This window comes from Palaemon carinicauda, chromosome 31 (assembly GCF_036898095.1).
Source record: "Palaemon carinicauda isolate YSFRI2023 chromosome 31, ASM3689809v2, whole genome shotgun sequence".
NCBI classification, from domain to species: domain Eukaryota; kingdom Metazoa; phylum Arthropoda; class Malacostraca; order Decapoda; family Palaemonidae; genus Palaemon; species Palaemon carinicauda.
In genome coordinates, this window is record NC_090755.1 from 16,010,254 (window position 1) to 16,023,812 (window position 13,559).

The following is a 13,559-nucleotide window of genomic DNA, read 5'->3' on the forward strand; positions in this document are numbered from 1 at the left end:
TACATCAACAGCGCCATCTGTCGAGTAGGTACTCAAGTACTCTATGTCAACACAGAACCAATTTTCTCTCTGTCGTGTCACCGGCAAGACCTACTGAATACGCTCTTGTTTTCTGGATTGATTTTCACGTTATTTGGTGAAGTATTCATTTCTGGTTATTAGCTATCGCTGTGCAGAAGTTATCTTCAATACTTCCTTGCATTTTTTTTTGGATTTGGATTATTTGTTGACGACTTGGATAGATTTTGAATTCCCCCCTTTGACTAATTCAAGATGTCTGACCCTTCTCAAGTCCCCAAGTACAGGAAATGTAGCGCTAGGGACTGTTCAAGGCGTCTTCCGAAGGCCTCTATCGATCCGCACACCGTTTGTTCCAATTGTAGGGGTAAAGCCTGTCAATTGAAAGATCGATGTGAGGAATGCGCTGGGCTTTCGGAATTCGGGTTTCAAGAATTCCTGAAATATGCACGTGGGCTAGAGAAGGATAGGATCAGGAGGAGTTCGTCTCGCTCAATTGATTTTTCCTCTCCCCATGCCCCTCAACCTATTCCTTCCCCTGTAGTGGTTGCACCCGACCCCCCTGCTAGCTCTCATCAACCTTCAATGGCAGATATGATGCGTGCCATTCAGGCTCTAGGTGAGAGAGTCGAGTCATTGGCGAATGACCGCAATCAACTCATGGCTGACGTCAGAGAGTTGAAAGGTAAAAGTGCAGTGGGAAGTGAAGTGAGTGTCAGTGCAGTGAAAAGTGTCAGTGTTACGCATGAGGGTGCGTCTGTTCGTGCCTATCGTCCTCCCAGTCCGGGACCTCTTGCAAGCTCCCAAGCCCAGGGGAGAAGCAATGTCGTACGACCAAAGGGTTCGACAGGCTTTAATCAGCGTACAGACGTACCCTCCGTGGTTTCGGACGTATCTTACCTAGATCGTCCCACCCACAAGAAGACGAGTGAGCCCATTCATTCCTCGTCTGCGGAAGAGGTTTCTCGACAGAAACGATGGACCAAGGTCTCACGGCCTCTTAAACGTAAGGTCCCTTCCGAGCTAGTCCAACGGCCCAGGTGTAGCCACTGGGTCAGTTCGGACTCGCTGCAGTCCTCCGACGACTGCACACCTCCTAAGAGAGGCAAAGTGGTACCGCAACAGGCAGTAACTCCGTCTGTTGCCGCACCCGCTGTTTTAGACCCTCAGTCACAACGGACAGTAACTCCGTCTGTTGCCGCTTTTGTAGACCCTAAGTGGTCTTTACTGCAGTCTATGCAGACTCAGTTAGCTGCGGTTATGCAGGAGTTTCGTGCGGAGAAGGTTGACGCTGCACCCGTTAGCCTACAACCTGCCACGGTTGTGCGCCCAGCAGACACTGAGGCTGCCTGCTCCCACACTCCAGCTGTGAGAGCTCCTCCACCCATGCGCAGTCGACCCTGCCAGACGCATGCTGACGTTCACAGACGCACGGAACCCTCCGTCGCCGTGCGTGAGCTACCACAACAACAGGAGGGTGGAGTTAGGCTGCCGTGTTTTGACGCGGTGCGTCAGCCTCCGCAACCCACGGTGGTCTCCGCTATCCTTCCACAGTCGGGAGTAGACGCTTTGCGCACCCACTCAGCTTTGGTTGTTGCCAGTTCTCAGACTGACCAACAGTGGCATGATGTTGGGTCCAGTGCAGCCACGCATGCACCCGTGCTGCCGGACTCAGCCGTCCAGCCCACTCCGTTGCCTCTTCCTACTCAACATTCAGACGATGGTATCTCTGATGATGACGAAGCTGCACATCTTGACGACCAACACTCGGACATCGAAGAACCCAAGACCACGCCTCCCTCCTTAGACTTTAGGAAAGTGCTTGCGCTGTTTAAGGATTTATATCCGGATCAGTTTGTGTCTGCAGCACCACGCTCGCCTCCCTCTGAGTTCGCTTTAGGCATGCAGTCAGCAGCTCCTGCCTTTACGAAGCTCGTACTCGCTCGCTCGTCCAAGAGAGCTTTAAGGGCACTGGGAGAGTGGTTGCAGTCCAAGAAGCAACTTGGGAAGACATCCTTCATGTTTCCCCCGGTCAAGCTTGCTTCCAGATCTAGCGTCTGGTATGCCACGGGAGAAGTTCTCGGCTTGGGAGTTCCTGCCTCTGCCCAGGGCGACTTCTCAAGTCTGGTAGACTCTCCCCGCAGGCTGGCTATGAGACACTCCAAGATTTGCTGGACTCCTTCGGATATGGACCATCTTATGAAGGGAGTTTTCCGCGCATTCGAAGTCTTTAACTTCTTGGACTGGTGTTTGGCAGCGTTGAGCAGGAAGACCTCCCCTTCTGATAAGGAAACTTCCATGCTCATCATGTCCTGCATGGACAAAGCCATTCGGGATGGTTCTAGTGAGCTTGCGGCTTCTTTCGTGTCTGGGGTCCTCAAGAAGCGAGATCACCTTTGCTCCTTCTTGTCAGCTGGAGTCACCCCATGTCAAAAGTCGGAGCTTATGTTTGCTCCACTCTCGAAGTGTCTCTTCCCTGAAGAGTTGATCAAGGAGATTGCTGCCTCCTTGATCCAGAAAGACACCCATGACCTGGTGTCGTCATCCGCACGCAAAGTCACCCCTTTGCCCTCCGTACCTAGACCCAGGATGGACACTCCAGCGTCAAGGTTCATTCCGCCCTTTCGTGGCAGAGCCTCCAGCAGAGGAGGTGCTCGTGCCGGAAGTCAACGTGGGAGCAAGAAGAAGGGTTCCAAGTCCTCTAGAGGCAGAGTCTGACTGCCACCTTCTTCAGACAGCAGTGGGAGCCAGGCTCAAGAACTACTGGCAGGCCTGGGAGAACAGGGGCGCAGACGTACAGTCTGTGAAGTTACTCAGGGAGGGGTACAAGATTCCATTCTTGCGCAAGCCCCCTCTAGCAACGACTCCCATCAACCTCTCTCCCAGGTACAGAGAGGAGGACAAGAGGCTAGCTTTACAGCAAGAGGTGTCTCTCTTACTACAAAAGGGAGCAGTAGTCATAGTCCGGGACCATCAATCCCCGGGCTTCTACAACCGCCTCTTCTTAGTGCCGAAGAAGACAGGAGGGTGGAGACCGGTGCTAGACGTCAGTTCTCTGAATGTCTTTGTCACAAAGCAGACGTTCACCATGGAGACGACAAAGTCGGTTCTAGCATCGGTCAGGAAGGAAGACTGGATGGTCTCGTTAGACCTAAAGGACGCTTACTTTCACATCCCCATCCACCCAGATTCCCAACCTTTTCTAAGGTTCGTTTTCGGGAAGGTTGTATACCAGTTCCAAGCCCTGTGCTTTGGCCTAAGCACGGCACCTCTAGTTTTTACCAAACTGATGAGGAAAATTGCCATTTTCAATATTAAACTTACCCGATAATCATGTAGCTGTCAACTCCGTTGCCCGACAGAATTCTACGGGAGGGATACGCCAGCTATCACTATACTAGAAGGGGGTGTACTCACCAGCGCCACCTGTGGCCAGGTACTGTAGTACTTCTTGTTGACACCACCTCAATTTTTCCTCTGTCGTGCTTCCGGCAAGACGTTCTTGGATACGCTTATGATTTTGGAGTATTGTTCACGGTTTTTGGTGAAGTATTTCTCTAAGATTTCAGCTTTCGCTATACTGGAAACTTTTCTAATTAGCTTAGATAGCTTTTATTTGGTTTTGATTAATGGTTAACGATCTTTTGCTTGATTTGGAATCCCCCTTGACTTGCTCTTTGATTCAAGATGTCTGACCTTTCACAAGCCCCTCCCCATAGACGATGTAGGTCTTGTAATAGGCGTATTCCGAAGGCCTCGGTTGATCCTCACACCGCTTGTTCTGACTGTAGGGAAAGACCCTGTCAGTTGGAAGATCGATGTGAGGAATGCGCCGGACTTTCGGAACTTGAATTTGTTCGATTCCTTAAATATTCAACCAAGTTAGAGAGAGAGAGAGTTAGGAGGAGTTCTTCTCGCTCTTCGCTTTTTTCCTCACCTCATGATCCTCAACCTTTTCCTCCCCCTGTAGTGGCTACCCCCGAACCTACTATTTGTGCTCAGCCTGATATGTCAGTTGTTTTGCGTGCCATTCAGGCTTTAGGTGACAAAGTGGAATCGGTGGTTAGTGACCATAAGTCTCTTTTGGCAGACGTCAAAGAACTTAAGGTCAAAAGTGCAGTGGGAGGTGATAGTGCCAGTGCTGTGCCAAGTGCTAGTGTCAGTGCGGTGCCGAGTGCTAGTGTCAGTGTCAGTGTTGTGCGTGAGGGTACTTCTGTGCGTGCCAGTCGTCCTCCCAGTCCGGGACCTCTTGCAAGCTCCCAAGCCCAGGGGAGAAGCAATGTCGAAGGGCAAAAGGGTTCGGCAGGCCTTGATCGGCGCACAGAAGTATCCTCGGTGGTTGCGGGCGTGTCTTACAGAGACCGTCACTCCCACCCGCAGACGATTGAGCCCGTCTTTTACTCGTCTGCAGAAGAAATATCGGGGAGGAAACGCTGGACTCAGGTCTCAAGACCTCTTAAACGTAAAGTCCAGACCTCAAGAGTTCAACAACCCGGATGCAGTCATTGGATTAGCTCTGACTCTCCGCTGTCATCAGGTGACTGTACACCTCCTAAGAGAGGTAAGGCGATACCTCAACAGACCTCATCTTCTGTTAAGGCTTTGCCTCAGCAGACCTTAGCGTCTGCTGACCCCAAGATGACTTTGCTGCAGTCCATGCAGTCGCAGCTTGCGGTCTTAATGCGTGAGTTTCAGGCTGAGAAGGTTGCACCTCCTTATGCGAGCGCTCCGCCTCACCGCAGTCCAGTCTGCCAGGCGTACGAAGTTGAGGTTCCTCAGGCTACCTTACCGCGTTCTGAGTTGCCAGTTACCAGCGGTGTGCAGCAACCTCAGCCTTCCTTAAGGCAACCTCAACAATGGGAGCAGGAGTCTTATGCTTTACTTCCTCCTCTTCCTCTTGCGGTTAGACCATCGAGGCAACAACCTCTTGAGGTACGACAACCTCTTCCATCCATGAGGCAGCCACCTCAGCTCTCGCTGCAGCGACCTCAACTCTCCTCAAGGCGAGAGCCTCAACTCTTAAGGCTAGCACCTCAGGAACCTCAACTCGCGAGACAGGAACTGCGTTCTGCGCAGCCGCTACCTCAACTCTCGCAGCTCACACCTCAGGAACCTCAACTCGTTCCTCAGGAACCTGCTACTGCGTATCCGCAACCCTTGCAGCAAGCGCAACTCTTGAGACAGGAAGCTCATGCTAGGAGTCAACCACCTCAACCCATGCGCCTACCTTCCTCCACTCTTCTTGACCAGTCTTTGCAGCCTGAACCTCAGGTTTTAACTCAGCAACAGAGACTTGAGGATGAAACCACAAGTGTTTATGCACCCGCTTGTTCAGATTCTGCTGTTCAGCATACCGCTGTTACTTTACCTCTCACTTCGCTACACTCTGGTGATGAGGTTTCTGAGGAGGAAGCTGCGCACCTAGATCCCTCTTCGGACGTGGAGGAACCCAAGTCTTCTCCTCTACCCATTGACTTTCGTAAGGTCCTGGCTCTTTTCAGAGAGGTATACCCGGACCATTTTGTTTCTGCTACCCCCCGCTCTCCTCCATCTGAGTTTTCGCTGGGCATGCAACCGGTTAAGTCAGCCTATACTAAGCTCGTCTTTGCTAGATCCTCTAAGAGAGCTTTAAGAATATTAGGGGATTGGTTGCAGTCCAAACAGCAACTAGGGAAGACTTCCTTTATGTTCCCACCTACTAAGCTCACTTCTAAGGCGGGCGTATGGTATGCCACAGGAGAGGAACCAGGCTTGGGAGTCCCTGCCTCTGCCCAGGCTGATTTCTCAAGTTTGGTCGACTCTCCTCGTAGATCAGCGATGAGGCGCTCTAAGGTCTGCTGGACCTTTTCCGACTTAGACCACTTCTTAAAGGGTGTATTTCGTGCCTTTGAGATTTTCAATTTTCTCGACTGGTGCCTGGGGGCCCTGAGCAAGAAGACCTCCCCTGCGGACAAGGACTCAGCCATGCTTTTAATGTCCTGCATGGATAAAGCAATTCGGGATGGGTCCGGCGAGCTTGCTTCAATGTTTGTTTCAGGAGTTCTTAAGAAAAGGGAGCAACTTTGCACTTTTCTTTCTTCCAGCATCACACCTTGTCAAAGGTCTCAACTCCTTTTTGCTCCGCTTTCTAAGTTCTTGTTCCCCGAAGAGCTTATCAAGGATTTGTCTGCGGCCCTGATTCAGAAGGACACTCATGATCTTGTGGCCTCTTCAGCTCGTAAGGCTAAGGTTGCTCCCTCAGTTCCCAGGACTTACCGCACCCCAGTGGCTGATACTCCTGCTACAAGGTTTATTCCGCCCTTTCGTGGCAGAGCCCCCAGCCGAGGAAGCTCCCGTCCAGACTCTTCCAGGAGCAGGTCTAGGAAAGGTCCCAAGACTTCAAAAGGCAAACACTGACTCTCCTCCTCTCCAGACAGCAGTAGGAGCCAGACTCAAGACCTTCTGGCAAGCTTGGGAAAGGAGAGGTGCAGACGCCCAGTCTGTCAGGTGGCTAAGGGAGGGTTACAGGATACCATTCTGCCGCAAACCCCCTCTGACCACTTCTCCCATCAACCTCTCTCCCAACTACAAGGAAAAGGACAAGAGGCTAGCGTTGCACCAGGAGGTGTCGCTCCTGTTACAGAAGAAGGCAGTGGTTATAGTCCGGGACCATCAATCCCCGGGCTTCTACAACCGTCTCTTTCTGGTGGCCAAGAAGACAGGAGGTTGGAGACCGGTGCTGGACGTCAGCGCGCTCAATGCTTATGTCACCAAGCAGACGTTCACTATGGAGACGACGAAGTCGGTCCTAGCAGCGGTCAGGCAGGAGGACTGGATGGTCTCGTTGGATCTGAAAGACGCTTACTTTCACGTTCCTATTCATCCAGACTCCCAACCTTTCCTGAGATTCGTTTTTGGAAAGGTTGTGTACCAATTCCAAGCCCTGTGTTTTGGCCTAAGCACAGCTCCTATGGTGTTTACGCATCTGATGAGGAATATTGCAAAATTCCTCCACTTATCGGACATCAGAGCCTCCCTTTATTTAGACGACTGGCTGTTGAGAGCCTCCACGAGTCGTCGCTGTCTGGAGAGTCTCAACTGGACTTTGGACTTGATCAAGGAACTGGGTCTATTAGTCAACTTAGAAAAGTCCCAGCTCATTCCCTCCCAATCCATAGTTTACCTGGGAATGGAGATTCGGAGTCAGGATTTTCGGGCTTTTCCATCGGCCCCAAGGATAAGCCAAGCCCTAGAATGCATCCTGAGCATGCTGAAGAGGAACAGTTGCTCGGTGAGACAGTGGATGAGTCTAACAGGGACCCTGTCATCGTTAGCCCTGTTCGTCGAGTTAGGGAGACTCCACCTCCGCCCTCTCCAATTCCATCTAGCAGCTCATTGGGACAAGGATTTGACGCTCGAAGCAGTCTCTATTCCTGTCACCAAAGAGATGAAGACCACTCTCTTGTGGTGGAAGACCAACCTCCTTCTCAAGGAGGGCCTATCGTTAGCGATTCAGACCCCCAATCTTCATCTCTTCTCGGATGCATCAGACTCGGGCTGGGGCGCGACCTTGAACGGACAGGAATGCTCGGGAACATGGAACAGGGAACAGGAAACGCTCCACATCAACTGCAAGGAGCTGCTGGCAGTTCATATGGCCCTTATGAACTTCAAGTCCCTCCTGCTAGGCAAGGTGGTGGAGGTGAACTCCGACAACACCACAGCCTTGGCTTACATCTCCAAGCAGGGAGGGACCCATTCGAGGAACCTGTACGAGATAGCAAGGGACCTCCTCATTTGGTCAAGAAGTCTAAACCTCACTCTAGTAACGAGGTTCATTCAGGGCAACATGAACGTCTCAGCAGATCGCCTAAGCAGAAAAGATCAAGTCATCCCCACGGAATGGACCCTTCACAAGAGCGTGTGCAACAGACTTTGGACCTTGTGGGGTCAACCTACGATAGATCTGTTTGCCACCTCCATGACCAAGAGGCTTCCGTTGTACTGTTCCCCAGTTCCAGACCCAGCAGCAGTTCATGTGGATGCTTTTCTGCTGAATTGGTCCCATCTCGACCTTTACGCATTCCCACCGTTCAAGATCATCAACAGAGTCATTCAGAAGTTCGTCTCGCACGAAGGGACACGGCTGACGCTGGTTGCTCCCCTTTGGCCTGCAAGAGAATGGTTCACAGAGGTACTACAATGGCTGGTCGACGTTCCCAGGACTCTCCCTCTAAGAGTGGACCTTCTACGTCAACCTCACGTAGACAAGGTACACCCAAACCTCCACGCTCTTTGTCTGACTGCCTTCAGACTGTCGAAAGATTCGCTAGAGCTAGAGGCTTTTCGAAGGAGGCAGCCAGAGCGATTGCCAGAGCAAGGAGGGTATCCACTCGTAGAGTCTACCAATCCAAGTGGGAAGTCTTCCGAAGCTGGTGTAGAGCCAATGCAGTTTCCTCTACCAATACCTCTGTAACCCAAATAGCTGACTTCCTATTACATCTAAGGAATGAGAGATCCCTTTCGGCTCCTACGATTAAAGGGTACAGAAGTATGTTGGCTTCAGTTCTCCGCCACAGAGGTTTGGACCTTTCTTCCAACAAGGACCTTCAAGACATCCTTAAATCTTTCGAGACTTCTAAAGAACGTCGTTTATCCACTCCAGGCTGGAATCTAGACGTAGTCTTAAGGTTCCTTATGTCTCCTAGGTTCGAACCTCTCCAGTCAGCTTCCTTCAAGGACCTTACCCTCAAGACTCTTTTCCTCGTCTGCCTTGCAACAGCTAAGAGAGTTAGTGAGGTTCACGCCTTCAGCAAGAACATTGGGTTCACATCCGAATCTGCAACATGTTCTTTACAGCTCGGATTTTTAGCTAAGAATGAACGTCCTTCACGTCCTTGGCCTAGATCGTTTGAAATTCCTAGCCTTTCCAACATGGTGGGTAACGAGCTAGAAAGAGTTCTTTGCCCTGTCAGAGCTCTGAAATATTATCTTAATAGGTCAAAACCTATACGAGGACAGTCAGAAGCCTTATGGTGTGCAATCAAGAAACCTTCGATGCCCATGTCCAAAAACGGAGTTTCGTATTATATAAGGCTTCTGATTAGAGAAGCCCATTCTCACATGAAGGATGAAGACCTTGCTTTGCTGAAGGTAAGGACCCACGAAGTGAGAGCCGTAGCCACTTCGATGGCCTTTAATAAGAACCGTTCTCTGCAGAGCATTATGGATGCAACTTATTGGAGGAGCAAGTCAGTGTTTGCATCATTTTATCTTAAAGATGTCCAGTCTCTTTACGAGAACTGCTACACCCTGGGACCATTCGTAGCAGCGAGTGCAGTAGTAGGTGAGGGCTCAGCCACTACATTCCCTTAATCCCATAACCTTTTTTAACCTTTCTCTTGAATGCTTTTATTGTTGTTTTTTGGGTTGTTACGGTAGGCTAAGAAGCCTTCCGCATCCTTTTTTGATTTGGCGGGTGGTCAATTCATTCTTGAGAAGCGCCTGGGTTAGAGGTTGTGTAGAGGTCCTTTAGTATGGGTTGCAGCCCTGTATACTTTAGCACCTTAGAGTTGATTCAGCCTCCTAAGAGGAACGCTGCGCTCAGTAAGGAAGACGAACTTATTAAAGGCAGAGTAACGGTTCAAGTCGACTTCCTTACCAGGTACTTATTATTTCATTGTTATTCTGAATAACTGATTATATGAAATACGGGATACTTAGCTATCCTTTAGTCATGTACACTGGTTTTCACCCACCCCCCTGGGTGTGAATCAGCTACATGATTATCGGGTAAGTTTAATATTGAAAAATGTTATTTTCATTAGTAAAATAAATTTTTGAATATACTTACCCGATAATCATGATTTAATTGACCCACCCTTCCTCCCCATAGAGAACCAGTGGACCGAGGAAAAATTGAGGTGGTGTCAACAAGAAGTACTGCAGTACCTGGCCACAGGTGGCGCTGGTGAGTACACCCCCTTCTAGTATAGTGATAGCTGGCGTATCCCTCCCGTAGAATTCTGTCGGGCAACGGAGTTGACAGCTACATGATTATCGGGTTAGTATATTCAAAAATTTATTTTACTAATGAAAATAACATAATTCCTGCATTTAGCAAACATCAGAGCCTCCCTCTGTTTGGACGACTGGCTTTTAAGAGCTGCGTCAAGTCATCGCTGTCTGGAGAATCTACAGTGGACTCTAGATCTGACCAAGGAATTGGGTCTCCTGGTCAATATAGAAAAGTCCCAACTCGTCCCATCCCAAACTATAGTATACCTAGGAATGGAGATTCAGAGTCAAGCTTTTCGGGCTTTTCCGTCGGCCCCCAGAATCAGTCAAGCCCAAGAATGCATCCAGTCCATGCTGAAGAAGGACCGATGTTCAGTCAGACAGTGGATGAGTCTAATAGGGACGCTTTCATCACTGGACCAGTTCATCGCGTTAGGGAGACTCCACCTTCGCCCCCTTCAATTTCACTTAACTGCTCACTGGAGAAAGGACAAGACGCTAGAAGCGGTCTCGGTTCCTATTTCCGAGAAGATGAAGTCGTCACTGACTTGGTGGAAGAACAACATTCTCCTCAGGGAGGGTCTGCCACTGGCTGTTCAGACCCCCGACCACCTTCTCTTCTCGGACGCATCGGACACGGGCTGGGGTGCGACGTTGGACGGTCGGGAATGCTCGGGCACGTGGAATGCGGTTCAAAGCGAGTTGCACATCAACTGCAAGGAGCTACTGGCAGTTCATCTGGCCTTGAGAAGCTTCAAGTCCCTCCTTCTAGGCAAGGTGGTGGAGGTGAACTCCGACAACACCACAGCCCTGGCGTACATCTCCAAGCAAGGAGGGACTCATTCGATGAAGTTGTACGAGATCGCAAGGGACCTCCTCACCTGGTCAAGAGATCGAAACATATCCCTAGTAACGAGGTTCATTCAAGGCGACATGAATGTCATGGCAGACCGCCTCAGCTGGAAGGGTCAAATCATCCCAACAGAGTGGACCCTTCACAAGAATGTATGCAACAAACTATGGGCATTGTGGGGTCAACCCACCATAGATCTGTTCGCAACCTCGATGACCAAGAGGCTCCCAAATTATTGTTCACCGATTCCGGACCCAGCAGCAGTTCACATAGATGCCTTTCTTCTGGATTGGTCCCATCTAGACCTTTATGCGTTCCCCCCGTTCAAGATTGTCAACAGAGTACTGCAGAAGTTCGCCTCTCACGAAGGGACAAGGTTGACGTTGGTTGCTCCCCTCTGGCCCGCGAGAGAATGGTTCACCGAGGTACTGCAATGGCTAGTAGACGTTCCCAGAACACTTCCTCTAAGAGTGGACCTTCTGCGTCAGCCGCATGTAAAGAAGGTACACCCAAGCCTCCACGCTCTTCGTCTGACTGCCTTCAGACTATCGAAAGACTCTCGAGAGCTAGAGGCTTTTCGAAGGAGGCAGCCAGAGCGATTGCTAGAGCTAGGAGGACATCCACTCTCAAAGTCTACCAGTCGAAGTGGGAAGTCTTCCGAAGTTGGTGCAAGTCCAAATCAGTATCCTCAACCAGTACCTCTGTAACTCAGATAGCTGACTTCCGTCACAGAGGCTTAGATCTTTCCAACAACAAAGATCTACAGGACCTCCTTAAGTCTTTTGAGACCTCGAAGGAGCGTCGGTTGGCCACACCAGGTTGGAACTTAGACGTGGTACTAAGATTCCTTATGTCAGCAAGGTTCGAGCCACTTCAATCAGCCTCTTTTAAAGATCTCACTTTGAAAACTCTTTTCCTCGTCTGCTTAGCAACAGCTAAAAGAGTCAGTGAGATACACACCTTCAGCAGGAACATTGGATTTACATCTGAAACGGCTACATGTTCCTTACAGCTTGGTTTTTTAGCCAAAAACGAACTTCCTTCTCGTCCTTGGCCCAAATCGTTCGATATTCCAAGCCTTGCTAATTTGGTTGGAAATGAACAAGAAAGAGTACTATGCCCGGTAAGAGCTCTTAAGTACTATTTGAAACGGACTAAGCCATTACGTGGACAATCAGAAGCTTTATGGTGCGCCATTAAGAAACCTTCTTTACCAATGTCGAAGAATGCAGTTTCTTATTATATCAGACTTTTTATTCGAGAAGCTCATTCCCATCTGAATGAGGAGGACCATGCTTTGCTGAAGGTAAGGACACATGAAGTTAGAGCTGTCGCAACTTCAGTGGCCTTCAAACAAAACAGATCTCTGCAGAGTGTAATGGATGCAACCTATTGGAGAAGCAAGTCAGTGTTCGCATCATTTTACCTTAAAGATGTCCAGTCTCTTTACGAGAACTGCTACACCCTGGGACCATTCGTAGCAGCGAGTGCAGTAGTGGGTGAGGGCTCAGCCACTACATTCCCATAATCCCATAACCTTTTTTAATCTTTCTCTTGAAATGATTTTTATTGTTGTTTTTTGGGTTGTCCGGAAGGCTAAGAAGCCTTTCGCATCCTGGTTGATTTGGCGGGTGGTCAAGTTCTTTCTTGAGAAGCGCCTAGATTAGAGGTTTTGATGAGGTCCTTTAGTATGGGTTGCAGCCCTTCATACTTCAGCTCCTAGGAGTCGCTCAGCATCCTGTGAGGATCGCGAGGCTCAGTAAGGAAGACGTACTTAAAAAGGCAGAGTAATTGTTCAAGTCGACTTCCTTACCAGGTACTTATTAATTTTATGTTTGTTATTTTGAATAACTGCTAAAATGAAATACGGAATACTTAGCTCTTAATGTTAACATATATGCTGGTCTCTACCCACCCCCCTGGGTGTGAATCAGCTATATGATCATCGGGTAAGTTTAATATTGAAAAATGTTATTTTCATTAGTAAAATAAATTTTTGAATATACTTACCCGATGATCATAAATTAAAGGACCCACCCTTCCTCCCCAATAGAGACCCAGTGGACCGAGGAGAAAATTGGTTCTGTGTTGACATAGAGTACTTGAGTACCTACTCGACAGATGGCGCTGTTGATGTACACCCCCACCTGTATAGCGATCGCTGGCGTATTCCGCCCGTAGGTTTTTCTGTCGGGCAGCAGAGCTGACAGCTATATGATCATCGGGTAAGTATATTCAAAAATTTATTTTACTAATGAAAATAACATTTTAGGAATCTTCCACTATTTTTTTGTAATTCCTCTTCATTTTTTGTCTTGTTTAACTAGAATTTTATATGGCTGAATATAGGCATTTGTTCCTACACAAATACATATCTTTGTCCTCTAACCCCATTTGGCATTCCCAGGGATATTGGTAGGCCTATGCTTTCTCATAAGTAACCCATCTTTAAGATAATAACAGGTGTTTATTTGTCTGTCGTTCCTCTTCTCTCCGGCTTACTCAGGAATTCTCCTCTTGTATACCGTCAAGGGAATCTTCTTCCGAAAACAAATCCTCCAAGTTCATCGCTCCTTCGGTTTCTTTAGCAATAACTTTCTTCATCATACTCTTAGTCATCACACTAGGAAACAGATACGGGTAGTCCTTCTATACTTCAATGGTTTCTCTGTTAAAATGGGACAAGGCACAA

General features: G+C 49.1%; 1 protein-coding gene across 1 annotated transcript in view; it reads left to right on the top strand.

The window, feature by feature from the left end:
• The window catches only part of LOC137624323 (protein C-mannosyl-transferase DPY19L3-like), a 733,373-nt gene that overhangs the window by 595,973 nt on the left and 123,841 nt on the right, over nt 1-13,559 (top strand). The window lies entirely within an intron of this gene.